General features: G+C 43.4%; 1 protein-coding gene across 1 annotated transcript in view; it reads right to left on the bottom strand.

Annotated features, from left to right (window-relative positions):
- Window positions 1-25,354, bottom strand: part of TAGLN2 (transgelin 2) — a 136,293-nt gene extending 110,939 nt beyond the window's left edge. The window contains exon 1 of the mRNA XM_069217766.1: window positions 25,236-25,354. The gene's annotated coding sequence lies outside the window, so the exon portion shown is untranslated. The remainder of the gene's footprint in view (window positions 1-25,235) is intronic.
- Between the last annotated feature and the right edge of the window lie 1,750 nt (window positions 25,355-27,104).

Raw genomic sequence — 27,104 nt, 5'->3', positions numbered from 1 at the left:
ATTACACTAGACGCTCAAGCATAAGAAAACAAACAGATGTACGGATACAAAAGTTAAAATATAATAGATACATTTTAACAAGCTTTCTAGATTTTGGCTTCTTATTGCTGCCATGGATTGCTATAATTTTCTCTATGTAGGCATTGCATGAAATATCTGAGAGGCCCCGTCTTGACACCCAGGGCAGCAGATGTCATCATTTGACTTAAAGGGTGAAGAACTCAATGTTGACGCTTGGCTAGCGGAGGATGGGGCTATTAGACCTTCTATTTTTATTGGTAGTGAGGAATATCCCAGTTTACATACAGACACAGAAATGGACCCCGCATTTCGGAGTCCTTAACTCCCTGGGCCATGCTCACAACACCCAAGCAGGAATGGTTAACTAGGCAGCTCCAAGCATCATTCTTTGGTTTGTGCTCTGTAATGGCAAAGATGATGTTTTAGTCTTTCCCCGGGAAGGGGATTTAGGTTTGTTGTTGTTACTGTTGGTTCCCTCAATAAATGGATCTGAATCTGCGGAGATAGTGGCTGGGATCAGAGGACTGGGGGTTTGATGCACTTATGGTGTCGTGAGGCATGTGTAGGAGTTTAGGTACTCGTTGATGCACAATACGGTCTCAGAACATACACTGTGCGGCTACACCCATTACACGCCTTAACATTCATACATATCTACAGTGCATGAAGGCATACATTGCATACCTAGATGAGACACTTTACTGCACCAGAACTTCAGATAATTGCCAGGAGGTGGAAGGGGCAAGTATATGGGTCGACATACACGTTTGCATGGGGAGGGATCCTGGTGTGGATGGGGATCCACTAGTACTCGTGGCTGTGTATGTCCCAACTGGCAATCACTCAGAATGTTTGGACTCACTCCCACGGACACTGGTGCAGGATTTTCCAGCCCGAGCGTCCGGAGTTGTGATTTCAATTGTATACAGGATACTCAGATAGGTCACCAGCCTACACCCCCTTGCCAGGCACACAGGGCTTTAGGGAGAAGTAACACATTTGCTACTCAACAGCTCCTAGATACATGCCAGGTGATGTATCACACCACTTGGGAGCCCTCGTTCTACTCCCCAGCCCACCTCCTACACAAAAGACTGGACTACATTTTCTGTAACAAGGCATCTTTGGCTGTCCGCATGTGCTAGATACCAAATATTTGGGCCAAACAATCTCAGATCACTGCCCTCTTAAGCTGCTATTCTGTAGGGGCAGGGTAGAGACTCGATGCCCATGTGATGTCTGCATACTGGGGCCTTCTGAATCCATCTTAGAAGGACATGATAGGCACTTGTATTTCACAGTACGTTGCAGAAAATAAAGGCTCAGCCTCTAATGCAGCAGTGGAATTGGAAGCCTTTAAAAGTCGCAGTACGCAGCCACTGCACTAAGACTACCAGGGGCACTCCAGCAACGCTAAGAAAGAGTATCCTCACGGTAGAATGGATACAACTTGCTGAGGCAGATGGCTTCCCAGATCTAGATGTTGAATTTGAGCCCTACGCTGAGAGCATGTGGAGCAGCACTGCAGGATTGGCATGGTGGACTAAAGAGTCCATTGAGCCCAACAACACGCGGAGAGGAACAAACCAGGCTGGATTCTGGCTTAGTTGTTGAGGTTGGAAATCTGCAAAATCATAATAGGGGCTATGAAAAGATAGGAAGGACTGATACAGAATAACCATGTGGGCATAAATAAGCTATTCATGAACCTTATATCCAGTATCTGCCCCCCTCCCCCCAGAAATTGAGGATACTTTGTTGATGGACTGGATTTTCCTTGATCACCTTGCCACAAATGGACCGGATACACGTTCAAGAAATGGAACAACCCATACGACTCAAGGAAATACATACAGCCATGATTCAAATGGCACATAAGAACCCTGGGTCAGATGGCCTACCATTGGAGTTCTACACGTCCTGTAGAGCACAACGAGCACAGAAACTGCTGATAATGTACCAGGCAACCAAGAAGTCATGTAAAGTACCACAATATCTCCTTGAAGCTCTAATAGTAGTCCTGCCAAAACCAGGGAGAGAACCTATGGGTGTGTGATCCTACTATCCATTATTACTAATAAATGTGGACTACGGGATATTGGGATAATTAATATATAATCACTTTCTCCCAGCAATCTGTCTACAGTTCTCCCAGATGGGAACATGTGATGATAGTAAAAATTGCTGATTCTTCCCCATTTTCCTACATGGTCTGCTCTCAAATATAATGGGTGACATGAACCGGAAGCAGGTACCATTCAGCCGGGTGCAAACAATGACTGGAAAGTGGAGCCTTTGGTGCCCCGACTATGAGCTGTGGTATGCTGTAGTCTAATTGCAATCGCCAATGTGCTGGCTGAGTGATGGGCCAAATCAGGAAAGAGTGGACATGCATAGGGCACTAAAGGGTCCTTCGGTGTTAGGCTGCTTGCTGGATCTTGATCAATCCTCACAGGAATTAGGCAGACTAGCTATCACCGCAAAAGCCTATTGGTAGAGGGGCCTTATCCATATGCCCTGGGTCTACCTATTTGGGAACATACATGTCATTAACAAGCTTACTGATACACACAACTGCAGACCGGGGATTGCGGCATGGGCAAACCTCATGGGTGACTGGTACAAGGTGGAGGATCTCATATACCTTTCAGGACATGCACGTGCATCATGGGATGGGACCAGGCCTATTATGTCCCACACTGCTCTGGTGGTGGGCCTACAGCACCTATGGGGGGCTGGATGGTCCGGCCTAATGAGATATACCATAATGCATGCTTACACATGGACAGGGGAGAAAGGAAATCTCAGCCTCATACTCCGATTTATTAGTACAACAAGCAATGTGGGGCTCTGAAAGAAAGAAAATAAAAAAAAGAAAGAAAAAGGGGAAAGAAAATGAATAAATAAACAGTGGGAAAACTGCCTGGGCTCCAAGATATCCTATGCACAATGGGACCAAGCATTAAGACAAGTTTAACAAATGTTAATGAACTCTAGGTTAAAATTTACACAATTTAATCATGTCCACCAGACATATGTTGCACCCCAGCTTGCATAGTGCATGTTTCCCAAGGCACCATTGGTTTGTCTCAGAAGACGACAGTCCATGATTTTTATTATAATGTCTGGTTCTGCCCTCCATTGCTACTGACATGTGCAGCGGTGCTGGAGGTGGTGTCGGACACGACGGAACAACCACTCGCGTTGACCCTAGAGACTTACCTGCTTGGCTTAATGCCAAGGGCAAAGAAAGACAAGTATGCCCTTTGTTTTATCAACTTGGCACTGGTTTTGTTGAAGCACCACATTGCGCTAGCCTGGAAATGTCCTGTTCCCACCGGACACGAAGACCTGGCTCAGAGACGTAAACACATAGGCAACAACTGAGGCTGACATGCTTATCACTTTGGGCAGTAAGGGTACTACACACTCGGCTATCATGATATGGGACACATACGTCCTGAAATTAGCAGCAAAAAACAGACATCTGTTCCCAGTGAATGGTGTGCACTTACTGTTGCAGGAGCAGGTTGATTAATGCGTGGGATCAGAGGGGCCTTGATGAATGGACGTTTTCTTGTGGGTCACGGAGGGAGAGCTAGTGTGTGGGGACAGTCTAATCTGAGTCTGGCAGATATTCCCCTCACCTCCCATCCAGTTACCCCCACCCCACCCCCCATAAATCAGGTGTCTGGTCCTCACCATGCCAAATCACATATGTACACAGATGGTAATTTTCACCTTGTTACTACCTGCTCAACCTTTATTAATGCAAGTGTAAGGAAATGCCTCCTTTTGCATGTTCACCCCCATATTTTTGGGCTGATGCTGGTGGTTTTTCGATATAAGTCATTCAGGCCTTGCCAATTAGGTGCAAGTCCCTAGTATATTGTTCCCAGAGCATATAAGACAGTCTGTCCGCTCAGGGCTGCGTGACAAAGTACAAAATGGTTCCCAGCCTGCCACTGCAGACTAGAAGGGCAGGATTTTCACTGCCAGTTCGACTTTGCCATTCAAACCAATGGCAAAGTAATTTTATCCCCTAACATTATTTATAAGTCTTCCTTAAGGAAGGCCTACGGAGTCCTATGGAAGGGAGCTGTATTTTGTTAAGTACATTGTATGTTTTCTGATAAGTCTTAACAGCAACACTTCCAAATTGCCATTTTGCTGTGGGTAAAGTTGGTAGCCCCACTGGCTAACACAAGGTTACCAGGTGCCATCCCAACCCAGCTAACTTTTGACTGAGACTATCAAACTAGTTCATACCAGGTATCAAATCAATTCTGGCATTCAATGCGACCTGATGGCAAGGTTGAAATTAATATCACTATTGAAAGGTAGGCATATTTTTAAAAAGTTGCCACTCTGTGCTCTGCTTGTCCAGTAGCCTCACAAAGGCACACGCACAGCTTTCTAACCACCCCAGGAGACATGTGAAGGACTCTCAGGCTTAGGAATAAAGGCACTGCTGCAGCAGCAAGGTGACACCTTTTGTGGCAGGATGATCACTTGTGGTTGGTTAGCCCAAGTGTGAGCTCAAAGGGCCTTTGAAGGGGCGCCGGGCCCAACACCCCTCACCAGGATGCCTTTTGTTCCTCTAGACCACATGGAGACAGTGGCAGAGAGGGGAATCTCACCCCAAATAGGTTTTACTGTCTGTGTGTGGCCCTCAGGTAGCCACACCTCTAGGGTGAGCTACAAAAGGCCCTGACAACCAAGTTAGGGCATTGACATCCTGAAAGGGACAAGAATGTGGCATTCTGGGATAGCCAGAAGAAACACATCACAGTACTGTCCTCAATAGGCAGGATGGGGCCGGTAGCCCATTGGCTAGTGACCGCATGGTTCCCTGAGGACACTTTCCTGGGATTAATATGGCACCCGACCCTCAGATCATACTAGAATCAGAGAGAGGACCGAAAAAGAGCTGCCCAGCTGCCCTTGGACCCACACAAAGAGAGGCTGCCCACTCAGAAGGGCTGCACCTGCTGTACTTAGACTTTGGGATAGCAAAGACTGGACTGTGCCTACAGCTCCTAGGGAGAGAAGTTAATGGGCTTCCAGATTCTCAGGTACAGTGGTAAGCTATTTTGCTGATGTGTGAAAGGAGATTCATCACAAAAAAGGTAATAGAAGGAGAAAACGCATAAGGATCAGAGAAGGGAAAGATGGCAGTGGTGGCAGAAGTTGGATACGGACCAGTGTATGATGTAGAGCTCACGGGGATAGTCGAATAACTATGGTTGGGGTATAAAACAGGATGTGGGTGAGGGGCTAGATGTCTGAAAAAGATACCCACCGCTACTCTAGTAAAAACAACACACATATTTAAAGATATGAGTAGTGAATGTATACCATGGTCGTTGTAGGTATACATTTTTACCACTTCATTATTGTATTGTTGTTTAGGTTTTTTTTTATTTTTGTTCAATGCCATGTACAATGGTGGTTTAGCTCGTGTTGAAACCAATGCATCCGTGTTTCTACCAATAAGTATCATTACGGATTATCTCTAGGTTGGTCAACATTAGTTTCCAGGAAAAATGACGAAAAATAATAGAACAAGTCACATGTGCAATCTATATTCACTTTATTGTATGTTACACCCAAAATGCATTTGTTTACGTCGAGGCTACTTGTCGAGTGCGTTTGTGAACGTTTATGGAGGAAAGTTTTCTACTGCTAAACTCTAGCACCACGGGACCGAACATACCAAACATACCTCATAAGGTTAAGCAGGGCGCCATATATTTTGGGTTCACTGCTCTGAACTGGCCAGAGCGGGCTTTAACAAAGCACAGCAGGGCTCTGCTTGATAAGTTCCCGTCCATGCCTCAGTGTAATCCGTGGTTAAAATTAATTTAAAAAGAATGGGAACTGCGATTCCCGAATCCACTGGAGGCGGGGGCGGTGAGCGTGGGGATGGGGTCAAAGGCATGGCTAAAAGGAACAAAATATACTACAACTATTTTCTGGTTCTTTCAAATAATTACATATAACATACCACACACTTTAAATGGAAAATAAATTAAAATGCATCTCTCACAAATTAGTTTAATTTAATGTTGTGAAAGCTCTATTGGTGAATGCGATCACTGATATCTGTAGTGATTGCAGTAAGCAATAGAAGTTTGTGTGTGTGTGTGTGTGTGTGTGTGTGTGTGTGTGTGTGTGTGTGTAACCAGAGGGCCACATAATTGATTAATGGTTGGTGCAGTGGGGAATAGTGATTTGTGCGTTTATGGCCTTACAAGATTCGATACTCCAACAGAAAGCACCGTGAATATGTACGTTCGGCATTACACACAGTACAAGATAGGCTGCCACAAAGTGCACAAAAAGATTTAGGTTTAAGGATTTTAAAAACCTGCTTCCAAAATATAGATCTGAGCAACATATGACTGTACCTAGTGCAAACATTTTTTAACTGCCTCTTAAAAGCACTCACTCCACAGCTCATTAGTTCACCTTGCAACACTTCACAAAAAGAATACACTTCAAGTTACTACACCAATTAAACCTAACATTGGCTCCCAAGAAGCCTTACCATTTGCAGATTAACCAAATGCGCATATTTACATTTTTTTTCAGGCAGCTGGCACCTGTCAAGAAGGTATGTTTCTTTAGCTATCTGCCCCTCCCCGGCTCCACAGCAGAGGAGACTCACCCCTTCCACTTCTACCATAGTATCCCAAATGTAGGAATTAACTGTCCCAGTACCAGTGGTCCAACTGCATTAAGAAAGGTATGGGAACTCTGATGACGTGTGCACATGGGGATAGGGAGAATGAGGGCAGGGTCCAAAGTGTAGCCTAAAAAATAAATTAAAAAAAAAAAAACACAATATTCTCTAATTTATTTTGGCCTTTAACCTTAAGGTAACTACATATAAAATAAACTGCTTAAACGAAAAATAAATTCAAGTTAAGTTGCTCAGTGGGTAATGTACTTTCATACTTTATGAACATTCTATTAGTTAATGCACTGCAGAGGTTCGTGTGTGTGTAACCAGAGAGCCACAGAAATGAGTCCTGGTTGGTGTAGTGGAGAATAGTGACTGTGTATGTTTAATGCTACAGGTCCTAGACTGTGGCAGAGAGCCCTGTGGGTATGCAAGTCAGTATTTCAAACCTGCATTGAACACAGTAGAAGATAGGCTGCTATAAAATTCACAAAAAGGTTTAAGATAAAAAAAAGGGCTTGCAAAATATAGATTTTAGTAATACCCAAACTGTAGGTAGGGATTATTATTTTTTTTTTTTTTAATAACTATCCTTTCCAAGCACACACCGCGTCGCTGGTAACTATCCTGCAATACCACACAAAAAGAATAAATCTGTGTTATCAGGAAGCTTCAAGTGATTCCATGAATTAAAGCCAATACTGGCTTCCAAGCATCCTTTAAAATTGTAAATTAACCAACTGCACACATTTACATTTCTTTCAGGCAAGTAGGCACCCTGGCAAGAAGGCTTGCTTAGCTGCTCGCCTGTCTCTTGATTTCAAAGTACAGGAGACGTCCTGCTTTATATTTCAGCTGAAACATTTCAGCTCTCGTAATTAACCACCAGGACAGTTTTCTTTTCACAAAAGTAGGGGAACTGTTTTTGATATCATAATTTTTTATTTTTTTTAAAGTATGGTCACGTTGTGCCCTTCAGATCCTGCCCACTTAAATCGCTGCCCAATGCAGTTGCCTTTCAATATAAAGTAGGGGAATGGTTTCGGTCAAATTAAAAAAAATTATGGGCACGTTCTGCCCCTCAGATCGCATCAAATTTGACCTTTGAGTGTAACCTGTCAGTAGCAAACCAAGGCACTAGCAGGTCACAGTGCACTGCCCAGGAGCTTACCCGAGGCATGGGGTTCGATTCACAAAGTTTGCTTAGAGCGCCAATGGAATAAGCTGCTGAGATTGAGATCAAAGCGGAGGCTTGTAGCATTTCTCAATTTAGGTGAACTCACAAACTTAGCTTCACCCAGGCGTAATAGGAGATCCCACGCCACACCTGCCCTTGGAGGTTAAGACTAGCCATACTTCACCAAGTTAAATATATATATAGCACATCGGTCACAACATATGGCAAATCTTAACAATGCTGTGTCCCTTGTCCATAAACGACTCACTTGGGACTGTATGCTGCCAAAGGCATTCAAGATAGAGGTCATGCAGAGTTAGGATTTTTTTTTTAAGACAATGATCAAGACAGCCTATATAGTGCTGGGAAGAGTGCTCCAGAGTTGTGGAATAGGGAGTGGGAAGCAAAATATGCATTAAGTGATTATGTAAACTATTTGAGTGTGATGGGGTAGTGGCTTGTTATGAAGCAGGTTAAGAAGATAGGTAAGGGTTAGGCCAATTGGTGCACTTGAAAGAAACTAAATTAAGAAATGTGGACAGGGCTGTTCGTGGTAAGTAAAAGGTCAGCAAGCTGCAGGCCAAGGATCAGTGAGGTTGAATAAGATGTGAAAGGCGTGTTCTAGGGACTGGAGCTTGTAGGGAGAAATCCCATATAACAACAGCATGTTCAGTACTTTATTTGGCTGAAATCTAATGTGTTTATACTGATTCGGACGCAAGAATAGATTTGAAGAGATTTACTACTTGTAACAGGCTGATGTGGCAGGTGCAGGAATGAACTTGAAAAGTTGGCTTCCACTGTTGACGAAGGTATTGAAATTGTGGGTGTAGGTGGGTGGCGATGAAGATAATGGTGATAGAAGCGGTGCACTGATGAATGATCCTATGGCTAGGTTGAGCCTAAGATAGGCAGTTGTTTCTATAGCAGTGGACAGGTGAGACTTGCTCAGGAGAGAAAAGAGGATGAGGCATTCCGACCAGTGCTGCTGACTTTGCAAGTGGAGAACAAGGATCGATTCTCCGCATTGGGTCAACATTCAGTAATTCTGGCCTCTTAATCTACCAGTGGCTAAAAAAAAAAGAAAAAAAAAAAAAAATGTGATTGAAAAGATGTATTTTAACTGGTGCTCATGTAACGCGCTCTAATACCTGGGAGTCGAGATCTCTCTATATAAAACGGCCAAAAAAATAAATAAAATGAACATACGCAAAAAAACACCCCTCCAATCATCCCCTCCCCCCCAACAAAAAGCTCAGATAGTGGTCCAGAGGCCGTTAGCTAGAGCGGGATCACAGTAAATGAGGGTTGAGCACAATGACGAAAATAGGCAACTGCCTTGTAGCACAGTACTAGGGTCTACTAAAAAAGGAACTATTCCCCATGACCCAAACATAATGTGCATCAAGAGGTTTTTTTGTTTATCCCAAAACCAGTACATAGAAGACATTACTATGCAGTTGACAGGGAAACGTATTCGCTTCAGTGATAGCAAGTTCACTGTAGAAAATGTCAATTAGACAATAAAACCCTATCTACGATGCCCATTTCCAAAGCTAGTGCATGGGTGATCCTCATTATTGAAGCAAAATAAATATTACTTCCAGCTTCTGCTTGCATCTTACTACTGCTTCACAAACTGGATGGAAGGCAGCGCAGGGCACACATGTGGGAGGTTTTTGAGACACATGGAATATTTTTTCTAACTCAGAATGAGCCTGTGCGTTAAATATTAAAAATAAATCCTTGGCAACAAGTCTTTCCCTAAATCAGCCCTGTGGAAGCCATGGAGGCTGTTGGCATACAGCCTTTTTATATTTATATACACACAATAAAAGTCAGTAAAAAAGGTAGTACAAACTGAAATTGGTGGCACCAATTAATTCAGAAACACCTAAAATCTAAGTCATCTCACAACTCTTACACTTTCACAGAACGCCCACTAACTGCTACCTGTAAGAAACTGAATTATTATTTTGAGGTGTGACTACCCAACTCAAAGAACAATTGTAACCCTTGTCAGGGTGAATCATAACCCTTAGTGTCACTAAATTAACATGAGCTTAACTCCCCGGTAGCGATAGCATGGAGCACACAGATTTCACTTAGGGCAATGAGTAAAGTACTTATGCGGTACCAAAACGGTAATAAAGACAAAATTCTAAATAATAGAAATCCATAATTGAATTAGAAAACCTGAGTGAAATTTATATTAAAAAAAAATAATAATAATAAATAAATATGACACTAAAATAACAGAAGTCTAACACCTGGAACAGCAGATATTAATTTCCTCAGTTGTTAAGTAAAAACAGAGCCAAAAAGAAAAAAGTGTGAATGATAGTCAATGGTCAAGGTAGACTGAGACCTAGAAGTAATTTGACAATGACTGCAATCCAGCACAGGTCAAATTCATCAACCATGTTAGTCCCGATCAAATATTTTACCTTAACAGTTTAGTCCCTAAAGTCCAAATCCACAACAGAAACAGACTCCTTCTAAAGCCCCCCAGACATCAGGGACTCACAGGGTGTTTGGCAAAGAGCAGGGTTCAGTCCAGGTCAAACTGACCCTAGTCAGCTGGGAGGTTGCAGGGAAAGGCCTCTTGTAGCTTGTTGTGTCAACTTTATGACCCTTGGAGTCCACTTTCCTTGTCCTAGGTACAAGAGAGGCCAGGTTCAGTCCTTTCAGGCCTCTTCTCAGGTCACAGATGGCAGATTCAGTCCTCTGTTGATCTTCCTTAGTTCGAGGAGTGTTCTGAAGAGGGTGCATGGAAATGCCATTTTTATTTATGCCTGGCACAAGCTAGTGGGTTGGAATTACTCCTAGGCACACCCTAACCAATGGTGTAAATGTTCCTAGAACTAACCTTATCCGCTAATCTTGAGATCTGAAGGCTGCAGGTGTGTATGTGTATATGGAGTGTACTATGGCAATCCTGGTATCCTCTCACATCTCACATCACCTCTCACATCTCTCAAACAGGCTTTCTAGAGCCTGGCTAATCACCTGCAAGGTATCCAGGCACTGAGAGCATAGCTGCTGAGGGGTTCAGTTGAACAACCTAGTCTTGAGTCCCTTCCTGAACTCCAGAAGAGTGGAAGAGGTCTGTAGGTGTAGGGGGTGGTCATTGCAGGATTTCAGAACAAGGTAAGGGTAGGAGCAACCTCCACTGTTGCTTCCGTGGATGTGTGAGAGGGAAGCAGAGCGCAGGTGTCTGGAGGGCTGATGGAAATTGAGGCAGTGGTTAACGTATGCTGGCCCTGGATTGTGAAGGGCCTTATAGGTGTGGATCAGCATCATAAATTGAATTTGTTTCTGAATGGGGAGCAAGTGGAGCTTCTTGAGGTGGCAGGTGGTATGGGTCCATTTGGGAATATTGAGGATGAGTCTGGCCGCTGAATTCTGTGTGGTGTGTTGTCTCATCAGGTGATGCGTGGTACATCCTATCTAGAGTGATTTGCTGTAGTCCAGCCGGTCGGTGACTAGGGCTTGAGTGACAGCTCGTCTGGTGTCAATGGGAAGTAATTTGAAGATCATACAGAGATTGCAAAGAGTGAGGAAACAGGCGGAAGAGACTGTTTATCTGGTTTTTCATGGTGCACTTGCTGTCCAAGATGATGCTAAGGTTGCAAGCATCTTCCTTCGGAGTGGGACATCTACTGTCAAAATGCAGTTTGAAGTAACCGCAATAAATATTGAGACAGAAGTCTGGTAGAACAAAGTAGTTTTTCCGGCAACCAGATAATGGATACGTAAAGAATTGTTTTGGTATTCAGTTTCCCTTCCTTTCAAGTGTGCCCCCGTGTTTATATGTAAAAACCCAACAGACCGGTCAGGTTGGGTTTAACATTCCATCGCATTTGACATGGGTATTTCAAAGAGAGGCCCACTGTGATTGGAACCAGCCTGGCATGCAAAGGAAGGGCCCTGCCCATGTGTGAGCTACCATTTGTCTGTGACTGGGAGCTGGCTTTGAAGTTAATCCAGTTCCTCCCCCCAACTCCACTAGTCATCCTGCCAAAGCACCACCAACATCTCCCCATACCAAGGTCTTTGTTCTCTGCTTTGGGAGTAATTTTGACACCTCTTCAACGCTAATACTAGGTGGCAGAAGTGAGAGAACAAAGGCAAATTTAGCCTCTAGGAAGCTCAAGCATGTAAAAGGTTTATTAGTAAAAGTTATGTTCCCTTAATATTTTTATGACTCCAACTTCACCGTTGGATTAAATTTTTAGTAACTATGAAAAATAAATGTAACATTATATTGCTAGCTAACACCATTTCCGAGATACAAATCTTTGGATTTTTAATCTGTACTTTGGTTTTCTACATATGTCAGCTACGCCTGGCACAGTATAAATAGATTTGGGGGTGCTAGTCACTGTAAAAATATGTCAACTTTACATTTCTACATGTCCTACTTTTAAATATCATGCACCCTGCTTTACTTCTGAGGGGCAGTAGTAAAGCGCAGAGTTCTAAAGCCAGCAAAATTATAGGTTTCAACAGAAGGTGAAAAATCTTGGGTGACTAAGAGGAAATGTTGCATTTCTCTCATTACTGACCAAACCACAGTCTTCTCATCCTCCACCAGTGGAATACCCACCTAAGTGCTTTCACACACTGTTTTAAATGTTGAAACTGGTAATTAATCAGGATCAGTTTTCACTTCCAAAAGATTTTTTTTGCGATAGCATGTTCAACAAAGAACATTTTGGGAATAATCTGTACTTTTTCATGCAAAATAAAGTATATAGTCCCTGCTGCCAACATACTCCACTTTGATGGGCCCTTCCAACTCAAACCTTTTCCAGTACCTTTTCTGGGCCTATCACCCTCATTGGTACATGCTTCCATTTGTTGGTACACACAAAATTGCATCTACAACCTTCTCTGGCAGTGCAGCACCATTTGCAACACCACTGGTAACCACACACTGCATGTGTGGTAACAATGATGTATTAAATTTAAATACATAGATGGAGCTTGGTGTAAAGCAGTGGTTCTTAAAAGTTTTAACTTCTGTGGCACCAAATGAATTACTACTGGAAGTAGGAGGACACTGCCTTGGTAATTTATATGATTTGAACCTAAAAACAAAACAGAAACAGGTATACCTCAAACAAATACACATATTATGAACTGTTAGACCCGACAGCCTTAGGGTGGTCACCCCCAAACTTTTTGCGTGCCTCCCTCCACTTTTCTGACACTGTTTTTGCTGGTTTTAGGACTCCGCGCACTTTGCCACTACATCCAGTGCTAAAGTGCATATGCCCTCTCCATTAAACATGGTAACAATTGGCATATTTGGTTTATTATAAGTCCCTACTAAAGTGGCCTGTGTGTGCAGCTTCATTGCCACTTTGACTTGGCATTTAAAAGTACTTGCCAAGTCCTATGCTCCCACTTTTCTACATATAAGTCACCCCTAAGGGAAGCCCTAGGTAACGCATAGCGCAGGGTGCTACGTAGGTAAAAGGCAGGACATGTACATATGTGTTTTATATGTCCTGGCAGTGCAAAACTTCTAAATGTGTTTTCCTCTACATTAAGGCCTGCTCCTTTCAAATGCTAGCATTAGGACTGCCCTCATAGTTTTTTAGTGGTAGATTCTGATCTGCAGGGGGTAACCAGGTCATATTTAGTAATGCCAGAATGGTAAGAGAAAGTCCTGCTTATTGGTCAGATTGGCTTCAATATTACTATTTTAGAAATACCACTTTTAGAAAATGAACATTTCTCTGCACTTAAAGCCATCTGTGCCTTGCAACCAGTGTCCAACCAACGTCAGGTAGGTGCTGGTTGAAAGCTCCCTTGTGCATTTCACCCAGACAACCACAAACACAGGACACTTCAGTCACATCTGCATACTGAATGTGTCTTCCTGGGCTGGAAAGGTGGAGCGCCTGACATTTCATGGTGTGTTTCTGTGGTGTTTTCACTGTGTTACTGTAGATTTATTGCACAAATACTTCACACTTTGCCTTCTAAGTTACGCCTGACTGCTCCCTGCCAAGCTACCAAGGGTGGGCACAGGATAATTTGGACTGTGTGTGACTTACCCTGACTAGGGCTATGGTCCCTACTTGGACAAGGGTGTATACCTCTGCCAACTACAGACCCCATTTCTAACATGGACTATTTTATTTAATACACAAACAAAAAATAAGGCAAAATTCAAAATTGTAATGAGGCGATTGGTGCCTTTCAGAATGTAGTTTTATTTCTGAAAGATGAAGTAGTTTGCTAGCTCATAATGCATGCTCTCTTTTTAAAATGGCTACCTAAATTAAGCCAATTGTCCATACCAAATTCCATTTGCTATATTTTCATGGCTCCCACAAATCAAGATAAGAATACCCAGTTAATTTTATCTTCCAGTTTCAAATTATTTTGCTTTTACAGTGTGTTTTAAAAATTAAAATGATCATTTTTTCTTTTCATGTATATGTACTTTAAGGTTCTAATATTATTATTTTTTTTAATCAGTCGTGGAGCTCGAAGGTGTCCACAGCCCTCAGGTTAAAATTCACTGGTATAAAGCACTACGTGGGAATACAAATCAATTAATCCAATCAGTTTAATCAGCAACAGTTGGGGACTTGCTGGATGAAGGCATGAGGTAGATACATACTTCTAAAGATTTGTGGTTCGCATTTTCTATAGTTTAAACCATGTCAGTCTGGAGGGAGGTTCCTCCAGAATTGTGATAGTGGTTACTTTGAGAAAGTATTCAGCAAAAAACTTGAGTAGGATGGTTCCTCTCTGTATGACTTTACAAAATTTTAAGTAAATGCAAGTCTGACGGGTGGGTTGAGATTTTCCTTCTTTGGGGTGCCCAACTATTATAAAAAATAAAAAAATAAAAACACACTAAAGCAAATTGTAGTTTCATGTCCAGTAGTACAACAGAGAGTAAAAGTTGCAAACAAAATGCAAGCATTTACCAACGTTGTGTAATATTTTCTGCTTTGTACATTTCAGAGCGATTAATTCTTTGTGCCTGTTAAATGCATCTTCAAGGTTGAGCATGTTTCCATGTATGTAAGTACATGGTGTTTCTATGGCTAAACCGACTCCAAAAGTTAGGAGTAGAACAGGTAACATTTCATCAAGCTATGCAAGCTCGCACTGCTGCCAAGCCTTTATGTGCAATGGATCCCATTTTCAAATATCATGTGTTTCGACAGGGAACAATGGTGAGAATGGCAAGGACTGGGCTAACATGCTCCCTTCTAATCTGTCGTTTTAGAAGGCACAATGTCGACCATCAAAAACACTCAAACAGGAACTTATAGAAAGATGGTACCAAAGCACGCAGTTGAGCAGTGGGTTTAGAGATGGCCTTCATGCTTGAGGTATATCACGGTCTCTGCTATCACACTATTACCTGGTCTTACTCAGCATGTACTCCCTACCTGTTTCTGGAACTAAACCATATTTGTAAGACTTTTTGCCTTTATTCTCATATGGAATACTGCATGGATATAGGATTGTACATCAACTTATATGCCTTGTAGACAAAACGTGTGTCGGCTGCCGTTTCGCAGATGTGTTGTACATAATATAGAGCTTTGAGGAAAAACGTGATGAATAAAAAAATAAAAATAAAAAATAAAAAACTCTGGTCATCTCTAGTGCTTATACTTTAATGGACTGTGTATTTATCAAAGCTGCTTGGACTCAATTGTGTGCTTGGTACCATCTTTCTATAAGTTCACTGTTTTGGGACCTTGTTCCAGAACTGACAAATAACCCATGGTGGCCTGGTGACGGTACCAAGAGAGCACCACCACAGGTACAGTCTTTGCAATTAAGAAATACTACATCCCTTCATTTTGACCACCCTCAGATGTGCGAATCTCATAGCATAGCCATCGCATTGTGTTGTTCACTCAACTGGATTAGTTGTTCTGTATGGAACCCCAAATGTAGGCAGTTGACATAGTAAATACATGAAGAAGGTGCAGTATTCACTATTGTCAATTTGACTTGGTTCCATGAATGGGGAAAACCTCATATTGCAAAGGGCATTGCGTATGTGGAGATTATATCCATTGTCAATGTGGAAAACTGATATGAGCTTCACTGCTAGCAGCTGTGATTGAAGGCTGTCAGTTTTAGAAGTGGTTTAATTATAACGTATTTGACAGTTGCTTGGAACCTTCTTTGAAGGCTACTTTAAGAGAACTCCCAATTATAGAGCGGCACCTGCACAATCTTTGAGTACATAAGGTCATAAAATAGTCCAGGGCACCAAAATAATAACAGCCATCATGGCTAAAACTGGCTAAATTTGAGAAAATGATCTATAAATTGAATGATAACTTACAAGAATTTGATTTTATTTGGGGCCCTTTCTTGATATACGACAATCTTAAATTTATTTAAACATATACTATTGTTAGATTCATTTTTACTAAAGGTATTTTGTCTATGTTAGTATTAATGTTCACGTATACATTTACCTACATTGATGAGATGATTGATCTGTATATGTGATTATGGTACTTCATTCCTTTTTATTCTTAGTCACGGTTTTACTTCTTTTGTGCATCATTTGCACTTTATGTTTATATGAGGATTCTGAAATATCGGTCAATACTTGTTCTTTTTCTTCTTTCAAAAACCAATAAAGAATTGAGATACAAATATTTGCAAATTGGTGGTGATTTGAATTTGCAAAGACAATTTATGCGTTTATTAAGGTATGGGGACTGCATGGATTCGGTATTGCTGCAGGCAACATGTATTTTAATCCAGGGAAAATCAATAGTAAAACAAGCATTTGCAATGCAATGGGTCTTGTGTTTGCTCAAGTTAAAGCTATCAGCATTGTAATTTCCTAACTGGACTTTTCTTGTCACATAAATCGAAAATGAAAAGTAAAACAGTTGACATAAGCAAACCTATTTAAAGTGACACAGCTGCCATGAGTGTGAGAGCGAAGGAAAGTCACAAAAGGAGAGAGAAGTTCACTCACGGTCAAACGTATCGGCAATCGTGCAATTATCCATGTAACAGGGTCAATGGCCAAGGCGGTAAAAAAAACTGCCCCAAGGAGGGGCAAACATAAAGTATTTACCAATTATAACAAAGGATTTTTGAAAGGCAGGCCCATGAACCAGTGATAGTGATGGGTGTGTGGTGGGTGTGGTTAAAAGCCCACAGATAGATTACAACACATCAGACAACTTGCGTGATCGACCTAAAAAACCAACCATCACACCATCAAAAAGTCCCACAAACAGCCAAAAAAAAAAAAAACACAGCCAACACACTGATCTGTCAGACCAGGCCAGCAAACACTGCCTGGCTGCCCTATTAATCAGCCAAATCCTACATTGGTGGATTAAATGCTCCAGGTTTGATCACACCCAAAGGTTTTGAAAATCACTTTGGTTCTCTTGGGTGCGGGTTGGAATCACAGTTTGCTACTTAGGGGAAGGCCTTCTTGGCTGGTGGAATGGATGTGTGCAGTTTGAATTGATTTCTTTGCAAATATGACTACATTTCTAGATTAGAAGTTTATCACTTCATTTAACGATGCTTATGATTCTTGTAGTAGTTATCTGAGGGAGGGGGGTTCATGCTTAGAGATAGTTATGCTTAGAGCATAGGGTCAGTATTTTTGCATTGCTGATTTCTGCCGTAAACTCCCATTCCATGTATGTAGATAGTTTTGTGCAAAGTACAACCTATGGCATTGTGCGTGAAAGCAGCGAGTCAACGAGAAGCTAATCCAAGACTGTGGAGGACATAAGAACCTTCCTTCTAATCCAGTTCCTTTCTGGTCAGCAATTAGAAGGCTCGTCTACCAGTCTGGATTGAGGTGAAGTTTTGCAAACTTTCCACGACTTTGTGATGTTAGCAGGCCAAGCATGCTTTGGTTGCTTTAGTTTGATAAGAGGAAGGCGACAACTAGTTTGTAGGCTTTAGTTCTTCGAGTAGGAGGAGGGGTTTCAATTACTATCTTTTGGAGGAGTTAGGTGATTATAAACCCGATGGGGTTTTTGAAGAACTACTAGACTTGTTTCACTTGTAGCCTGACCCTATGATTGGATCAGATGTGATCTTGTATTGAGGACCGACTGAGGTCATTTTGAAGGGAGCGTCTCAGTCGTCGGAGCATTTCTGATTATAAGGGAGGGGGCATTTAGTGGGGTCTGGTGGTTAACACGGCTAATAAGGTCACATCAAGTTACGTATTGGATGGTCTATCCTTACCTTGCACACTTGACCGAATTGTGTGATCCTGGGCAAATCTATTTAATCATCATAAGCTTCAGTTCTCCCATCTACCAAAACTAGGGAGGGGGTGAGAAATAAGCCAATTCATGAAAAAATGACTCCATGCATGAAGACTGGGTATTTAAGGGCTGAGCAGATTACAGCCGCTGAGATGGTTAATTCGATACTGTGTCTGTGCACATATGCATCTATTGCTAAGCAGCGCGGAGTAGTTGGTACCTATTTGAAACTGGATAAACGCACAATAACCATTCGAAGGCAATACGAAACGTGCATTCCCTGACTTCAGAAAGCTATTCCCGTGCCAAGATTACCTGGCTGCCACTGCAAGATTAGCGAGAGCAGCCGGATATCCCTCCAGGCGTGTCCGCGCCGCGAGCGGCCTCCATTAATGAGCTAATGGCAGACATTCCAAGAGTCCAAATTTGGAAGTTCAGTCTTTTCCTGAAACTGGACAAGAAGGCGGCTCTCACATTCGTTCTCCGAGTATAATTTTTTTTGTCAGGAAGCTAACTTCGAGCACTCCTCCCTAAAAAGCTTTACACCATATTTGGAAGAAAGAAGCCCTCGGTGGGGAGGATGCAAGACTCTGTTGCTCAGTCCCCGCCCTTCAGCAGTCACAGACCGAACCCCTCCTTCCGTGCTGCCCACCAACGTACAGGCAAAAACAGGAATGTTCTCCTAGAAGGGGCTGGGTTTATACTCATTTCGCAACTACGCATGCAGTCTGCCAATCTAATGTGCGCACGTTAGTGCAGATTTACAAGTTAAAATACAATCCGAGTATTCGCAGAATGCAATAAATTTAGTGCAGCTGTGTAGGCATGCTCCCTTTCAAATTAAAGAAGTGCAGGTACACACTACCGGACAGTGCCTGCCCGTTTACAGCACTGCCCCCAGTTACCACCGTCACTTCTCCTGTGCACATACTGACTAATAACATACGTTTCTACAGACTGTCGCTGCCACCGAAATCCGCCCTACAGTATGTGGTAGTTGCCATTAAACCAGCACAGCCGGGGCGTGGCTGTCAAGGTTACAGCTGTACCGCGGCCCGAATTCCTGCGGGCCCACTGAACCTCGATTATTACTGCATTTTACTATCCAGCCAGGGGTCTAATTTTCCTTCCTTGCACTAGCACCCATGCTTCACAACTGCTTCACACCAGCACAACTGCCCATCAATGAATCCAGGGTGGCCAGAGGTTTAAGGGGTGATCTCATTTAAATGGATGGAAAAATACATCTTTGTAGATGATGCAGGCTTGAAAGACGACGGTATGGAGGACTATCAAGGCATGTTACTTTTTAGAAATGTGTATTTTATTGAAAAAAATGGTGATGCTCACCAAATGGGAGCTATGTGGGTAGGCATACTACGAACCATGAACATCAATTCACCAAAAGGTCAGGGGCAGCGGAAGTGACATCACATGGCATTTGACCGTTACCGTCACTCACACTCACATGCATACTTACACACACACACACACACACACACACACACACACACACACACAGTCTCTCTCACATGAAAACACACTCACTTGAACACAACAGACATTTATTTAAAATTATTGATACGTACCTCAGCTGCCAGGGAGGGACATTCTAGCAAATTGTAAATGTATTACACTAATAGTGAATAAAACAATATTATTCACTATTAGTATAATAAAAAATTACAAACAAGGAGATTAGAGACCCAACCAATGGCCATAAGGAAGAGCTGCTCCTGTGTTCCTGTCACGGGTGTTGCCCCCTCCGAGGCCAGGGGGTGTCACAAACGGAGTGGCAGGGGTTGCAATGGGCAAGTGAGGGGTCACAGTTACGACCCCTAAACGACGTCCAAATTGTGCCTACATTATCAAAATCCCTGCTCTACACTGTGTCTTTGTCCTCAATAGGCATTGTGCATGTACTCATATTTCCAATCCGCAAACAACCTTGCAGGAGAACCTTCACCACACTTTCCCACTGTGACCCTGCAGCAGTGTCTAACACTCCAGTCGTGTATATCCACACGCTTCAAAAAGATGCGGCTTTCTATTGACCACTATCCCATCCACCCCACAAACATGCTCCAGCCTACTGCCTGCTGTCTCATTCAACATAAATTTCTACCATCCTGTTGGCTGCTGCCTCACCCACCCCACAAATATACTTCTTCCCATGGGCTGCTATCCCATTTACCTAAAAAATAGAGCCTCCTCCCATTTCCTGCTGTCTTAACTGCATAAGTATACATCCTCTAATGGGCGACTATACCACACACATCTAAAATAGCCCTGTCCCTTATTGCTTGAGGTACACCATGAAATCAGCCTGCATGCATTAGTCGAGCACCACAACCAGAACCCCAAGACTACCTCCTCCTGCCTTCAGTTGCCTGCCCCATAAGCACCACCAAAATCCACCCTTTCGGATAGTATCTTAAAAAGGCCCAAGAAGATATGCATATCCTCCAGTCACTTTCAGAAGCCACGCCTTTCACAAATCATCTCTTATCTTCTAAGCCTTATGGCCATAAACCACAACCGCCCAGTTAATCTCTGCCAAATCTTGTGCCACGTGCCTTAACAATATGAGAACTTGGGTAGCTTAGGTCTGGCTTACCCCAAAGGACAAAAAACAAGAGAAGGGCTTATACGGTGGGGGGGTTCTTGAAGAATGGTCCTGTGCATAACACTCCCCTATGTCATAGAACAAAGGATGCACAGTTTCAAAAGAAATGTGTCCATCTAGATTTCTCCCTAGTGGAGGAGGGATCCAGAATGGTCCCTGTGGATAACCTGTATCAGGAACAAAAGCCCTCACTCACCAAGTGGTGATATGCTTCATCATCAGGCTTTGCTCCTCGTCAGACCGGCGATGCAATATCTGACGGGCCCCTTGTGGGGGCCCTTCACCTGAGATCTTTTGAAGAAAGTTGCCGTAAGTGAAAACAAATAAAGTGGGATTGGTGAGAAGAACTGTTTAAAATTGACTAGTAGGACCCTATAGTAAAGTAGTTTATTAAGGATATGGGCCTCTGTCAAGATTAAAAATAGATTTGGTCAGGGAAAGTGAGAGTAATGTCTGTCTTACCCTGTTCACGATGTAATAGAGAATGTCAGAGAACCATGTATCTAGGGATCAAGTATGTGTGTGGCAGAGCTGGACATCCCTACACCGCCTTAAATGTAGAAGGTCAACATGTTTCTCACTAAAATAAGTCTATACAGATCTTGGTGCGATTAGTCAGGCCCTCAAAAAAAGTTATAAAATCATACCTAATCCTCACAGTTATGGTAAACTATGTTAACTTTGTGGTACAGGAACCCTCCCCATATTAAAGGTTGGGCCCCATCGGGAAAAGCAGAGAGCCTATGTGGTCCTGCCAATGTATTCATCAGCATGTTTGGGTGTCGGACAGGGCCTCAGGTGCACCTACCCCTGCCCCGCTCTCCGGTACTCGACCGGCAGTGTAGGGATGTCCAACTCTGCCACAAACATACTTGATTTCTAGACTACAGTGTTCTCTAACATTATATATTACATCATGAACAGGGTAAGATAGACATTACTCACTTCCTCCTACCAAATCTATTTTTAATCTTGACAGAGGCCCATATCCTTAATAAATTACTTTACTATAGGGTCCTACTAGTCAATTTAAACAGTTCTGCTCACCAATCCCACTTATTTGTTTTCACTTACGGCAACTTTCTTCAAAAGATCTCAGGGTAAAAAGCCCCCAAGAGGGGCCGTCAGATATTGCAGGGCCGGTCTGACTAGGAGCAAAGTCCGGTGATGAAGCATGTCACCAATTGGTGAGTGAGGGCTCTTGTTCCTGATATAGGCTATCCACAGGGACCATTGTAGCTCTCCCCTAAGGAAGAAAGCTATAGACATTTCTTTTTGAACTGTGCAAACTTTGTTTTATTACCCCAAAGGACACTACCTCCTACGTGCTGAAAGAATACTGCATAGGTCATAGCTTACATCTGCCCCCAAAAATAGCATAAGTTAACAACCAATTTCGGACATACTGGAAGAATCCCTAGGTACTTTACTAAAAACACAAGAAATAAAAAAAATCACAACCCTTCTTCTTTTACTCGCCCCTCCGTCAGCTGTTGATCATGTGAAAGGAAGTGACTAGGAGGGGACTAATGGTACCCGAGTATCTTCCATTTTCTGGACGCTAACTTGAGGAGGTTTCCAATCCAGTATCTTTCCTCTCACTCATGTGACAAGCAACATCCTCACTACAAGCAATCAAACACCAATAAATGTGAAATAAAGTTTTTTTTGTTTTTTTTTTTGTTTTAAAGAGGTGTTTCCCCACCTATGGACCAACAGGAAAATCAATTTATAGAAAGTAGCTTTAAGGTAATACACAGGAAAGCGTCTGCATACTGTATAGGCATGTTTTTTTAATTGGAGGGGGGTTGTTTAATGTTTACACAACATCCCACACCACATATACTTGGGCTCTATGCAACTGGAGGGTATCTTTCTCCATGACTTGGGGTGGGGGTTATTTACAGTCAGTACGGCTTACGCTTCTAGAAGAGACAGACTACTCATGTCACTCTGAAACTACAGTTATTTTCCTGAGAAATTCTTCTAGGTAACCACTCCAGATGTCGCACAAATCAAACCCATCTCAAATACATTTAATATAGCCATTGAAATTGAGAGGACTTGCAGCAGCAGAAAAGAGACTGCTAAACATCAAATAGCCCTTGATAACACCCCATGATCTCTCATCAGAGCACAGAAACAGGAATTAGGGGTACGGATGGACAAAACTCAAAGTTTCAATTTGCGGAATTACATGAAAACTCTATGAGATTCTGCAGAGCCCCAAGAATGGGCAGCATTAGGCATGTCACCCTGCTCAAGCTGATTTTCAGCATCTGGAGCTTGTTCTGTGTTAAAAAAAAAAAAAAAAAACAATGTGAATGGACCGGAGGGCGCCGCCTCTTGAGTAGATTTAATACTCAAGCGGCAGCTTTCCAACTGTGAACAGTCGAGACTGCACGCATTGGGGAAACCTCGCCGGGTGCCCTCCTAGCAACCAAAAATCACACTAGGGGATGCCAAATCTCACTTGTGAACACTAGTGGAATTTATAACCCACCCCTAGTTTAGTGCAAAATGCGGGCAAGAGGCAGGGGATGCTGCAGAACCACCAAAATAACCATGCTCGAGTTCAGAAGTTGAATGAGCAATAAAAATTACTTTAAATGCTGTCTTTGCATATTCTTTTAACCCAGAGATTGGTGCTTACTTTTCTTTCTTTGACTACAAAGTGAGGATTTTGTAAAGTCATATTGCTGGGGTACTGGAAGTGAGAAAGAAAAAGCTGCTGGGTATCTTTTTTTTTTTTTTTTACTAAACACCCACAAAATGTAAAACTGTAGAAACATTTCAGAATATATCAGCAGTTAAGAAAGCACAACTGCAGCACATTTTTTTTTGTAATTTTGAAGTATGATTAAAAGAAAGATTTAAAGCGTATCAAAACAAATCAATAAACCTAGCGAAGCACAAATGAAGTATTAGGTGAAATCCGATTTAGACCCTTCATCGTTCGTGTTCTATATATTTTAATCAGACAACCGTATGCGTGTGCAAGTTAAGTTGCCATTTGAATGTAAAGCGTGCGTACTGTAAGTGACATCGTTCCACCACATCATGTTATCGTATTATGTTTCTGACTCTGTGCTCCCAAATGAACTACTACTTACACCTTTACCCCTAAACTGAATATATTTGACTTTTTCTTTGAATCTTGAATTCTTCCCCACCTCTTGACTTCTGGGATGTAACATTAATTGCATCACCCTTACTCTGAAATGGTTCCAGCAGGACTCCACGAGGGCTGCATGTGGATACGTGGGGGGTCTGAGCATATGGGTTTCGGGGCCTAAGCATATGGGTTTAGGGACCAAGAAACAATAATTTGGCACAAGCACCACAATGCCTTCCACAGAACACGTTAAACGTTCGTAGCACGCTGCCGTAGACAGGAAGCTGAATTAGCAATGGGCTATTGCAAGGAGGAAGGAAACCAACGCCTCCTGCTGCAGCTGGCAGGAAAGAAACGCACGATTCTTCTGGTTATCTTCATGCGGTGTTTCCTGGTGCGGCGTATGGAGAAGAGTTGAGGTCACTGACAGGCTACAGTCACCACGGTTTAGGCCTCCACCTGAACAAACCAAACCCCTGCCCCAGCCCCAGCCAGCCGAGAACCCTGCCCATCCAGGGAAGACGTCTTCCAGCTGTGAGGGGCGCTTATAAGTGATCAAATCTGCCGGACATCCACTGGTAACCATTAGAAGTCTCCATTTTAAGCGTGAAACTCCTTCCCACCTTTTCGAGCCACTTCCAGGCACTTTTAAAACTCCCCCACGAGAAAGCAGTGTCCCCGCTCTAGCAGTTCAGGCGAATTCACAGACCCCCAGGCCCTGTAATCATCAAGTGTGTTTGCTTCGGCAAACTCCTCTGAGCTTAAAACAAATAGAACTCCAGGCTTAGCTTATCGAGGCTGCTAACAATCTAAGGCATGCAGTAGCAAGTGTTTGTTTTTTCCACAATGAGCTGCGTCACCGATAGATAACTCAAAATAAAACACACCCAAGAAACTGCACTTCACCACAGCCTTACAAAACCATGTACTTCAAAGACACTAAAGAGGAGAAAACCGGCATACGCACTTTGGAATCAAAGAAAGAAGACAGCATAAGCGGAGCAATGGTGTAGGTGCACGCCTAGGTAGCCACCTTCTCCCCAGACCCCCACGCCGAGAGTTTTAAGTTGTCCATACCTGGTGTGTGTGGCTATTATACCCTTATCTTTGCATTTAGGTACTTGTCGTTTTGTTTCCCCGCCTTAAAAATGTAGGACTACAGTTACCAGAATGCAAAGTACGAGCGAGCAACGAGCACGGCATTCACACCTGATAAGAGACAACTAGCTAGCGCGGTGTTTTTAGTGCCCAGGTAGGGAAGCCCAAGTACACTGCCTGGATTCTGCCTCACAACAGCTGTACCCCGCTGCCTCGTACGTAGAGTACTCAGTCATAGCAGCCTCACCGTTCCTTACCTCGGAGCACACGCTTCACTCGCCCTTCTCTGCTCAAAAGCTGCAGGAAAATGAGGCGGGTTCCTGTAACTGCACAGCACTCGTGGCCCTGCCCTAAAGTTCCCGGGATGATGTCAGTGTTTAACCAGCCAAAAAAAAAAAACAGGGTGTGGGAATAAAACGAAAGAAAGGGGAAGAATTTAAAGAAACAGGCGTCAGAAAGGACGCCAAAATTAACGATTAGTTTAGTTTTCTGGAGTCCTTTTATTTACACAGATTTTCCAGACATACATCAAGACAACAACACCCTTTCTGGCCTCTAACATATATATGTTTTTTCTCAGCAGTGTTCATACTAGTTCTAGAGACCTGAATTTGCCGGAGGGTGGGGCGTTGACGTCACAATCTAACAAAACTACCCTGGAAAGCGATGGGCATTGCAGATGAACGCATGGGTACCGCCCGTGTTTTTTGCAGTGTTACTTAGCGCCAGTGCTTTAAATGGGACGGTACTGTCCGGTACTAAGTAGCAGCACATTTTATCTTTTGAGAGGCAGAGTACCTGCACTTCTCAATAAAAACTAAGTTTCAATTGGAGAGTATCGGCACTTCTCAGAAACAAGCAGGTACTCTGGTAGAGACTACATGCACTTATGTTTTTCCATTTCAACCACTGCTTAGCGCCAACACGGCCCACGGGCAGTGGAGCGCCTTACATGAACACTGGCTACATTACCTCCCGTCCCTCCCTCGCCTTCCTTTCCCAACCAATGAGGATCCTTGCCTCCCCCTAGACCCTTCCCTTCCCTTTTGAAAAGTCCCCCCGCCCCACCACCTTCTGTTCTTTTTGTCTAGCCCGCTAGACTTACCTTCTCTTCCTCCTCCACGGCAGGGCCGGGGGGCTCATGTTGACTCTCGGCGGGTGCAGTGCTCCTCGCGGTGGGTCCCCCGGTAGTCGCATCTTCCTATGGGTTGGCGGCGCTGCCTTGAGGGAAGCTACTTCCAGGTCGACTGACGGAGTCGGCTGGCTCTCTGGTGGCTGGGGCTGCACTTTCGGGTCTTTGCCGCGCGTGTGCTGGCTGCTTCTCCTGTCCTGTGAATCTTCCTGGATGCGGTAGGGCGGGTATTTCTGCCTGCGTTTTTCTTATTTGTTAATTACTGCACTGTTTTCATTTGCTGCTTGTAGGGGGGTGGGAGTTTCTCCTTTATTTATTTTAGTGGCTGCTGTTGGCATCTTGGGATCATGTCCAAGCCAGGTCCCTTCAAATGGCGCAGGATTGTCTTTTCTTCTTCTTCGGAGGGAGAGGATGTTGAGGTTCCCCTTAAAACACTGGTGGGCGCCAGGTTGCGCTGGGGGTTCCTGCGTCTCTCATGTCCAGGGAGGAAGTTCAGGACATGATTGAGGTGGCTGTGTCTACAGCCCTTCAGGCAGGGGCTCCTCGCAGCCCTTCAGGCAGGGGCTCCTCGGCCTGGACGTTCTTCTGCCTCCCGTCCTTCGGGGGTGGCAGAGGGATCCTCTTCCTCAGATGATGACGCCCCTTCTACGTCTTCTGGTGGGAAGAATGTCTCCAGGGAGGAGATGTGGGATGTTCTGACCTATGTTCGGGACAATTTGGGGTTTCCTGTTCTTCAGCCTTCTGGTACTGATTCCCACTTGTTCCCTCAGTATAAGATGCCTTCGCGGTTTGCCATGCCTTTCCAGGGCCCGGTTAAGGATATGGTTTTCCGTGAGTGGAAGGATGAAGACAAGTCTCAAGTTCCTTGCTTTTTTCAGAAGTTGTACTTGCTGGAGGGGGAGGAGGTGTTGCCTCCTTCCATTAAACTGGATTCCATTTTAGCTACTTTGATTGGCAAGACGGCGGTCAATCCTGAGGACTGCGTTCCTGCTGA

This window comes from Pleurodeles waltl, chromosome 12 (assembly GCF_031143425.1).
Source record: "Pleurodeles waltl isolate 20211129_DDA chromosome 12, aPleWal1.hap1.20221129, whole genome shotgun sequence".
Taxonomy (NCBI): domain Eukaryota; kingdom Metazoa; phylum Chordata; class Amphibia; order Caudata; family Salamandridae; genus Pleurodeles; species Pleurodeles waltl.
This window is presented reverse-complemented; position numbering and strand designations above follow the sequence as displayed.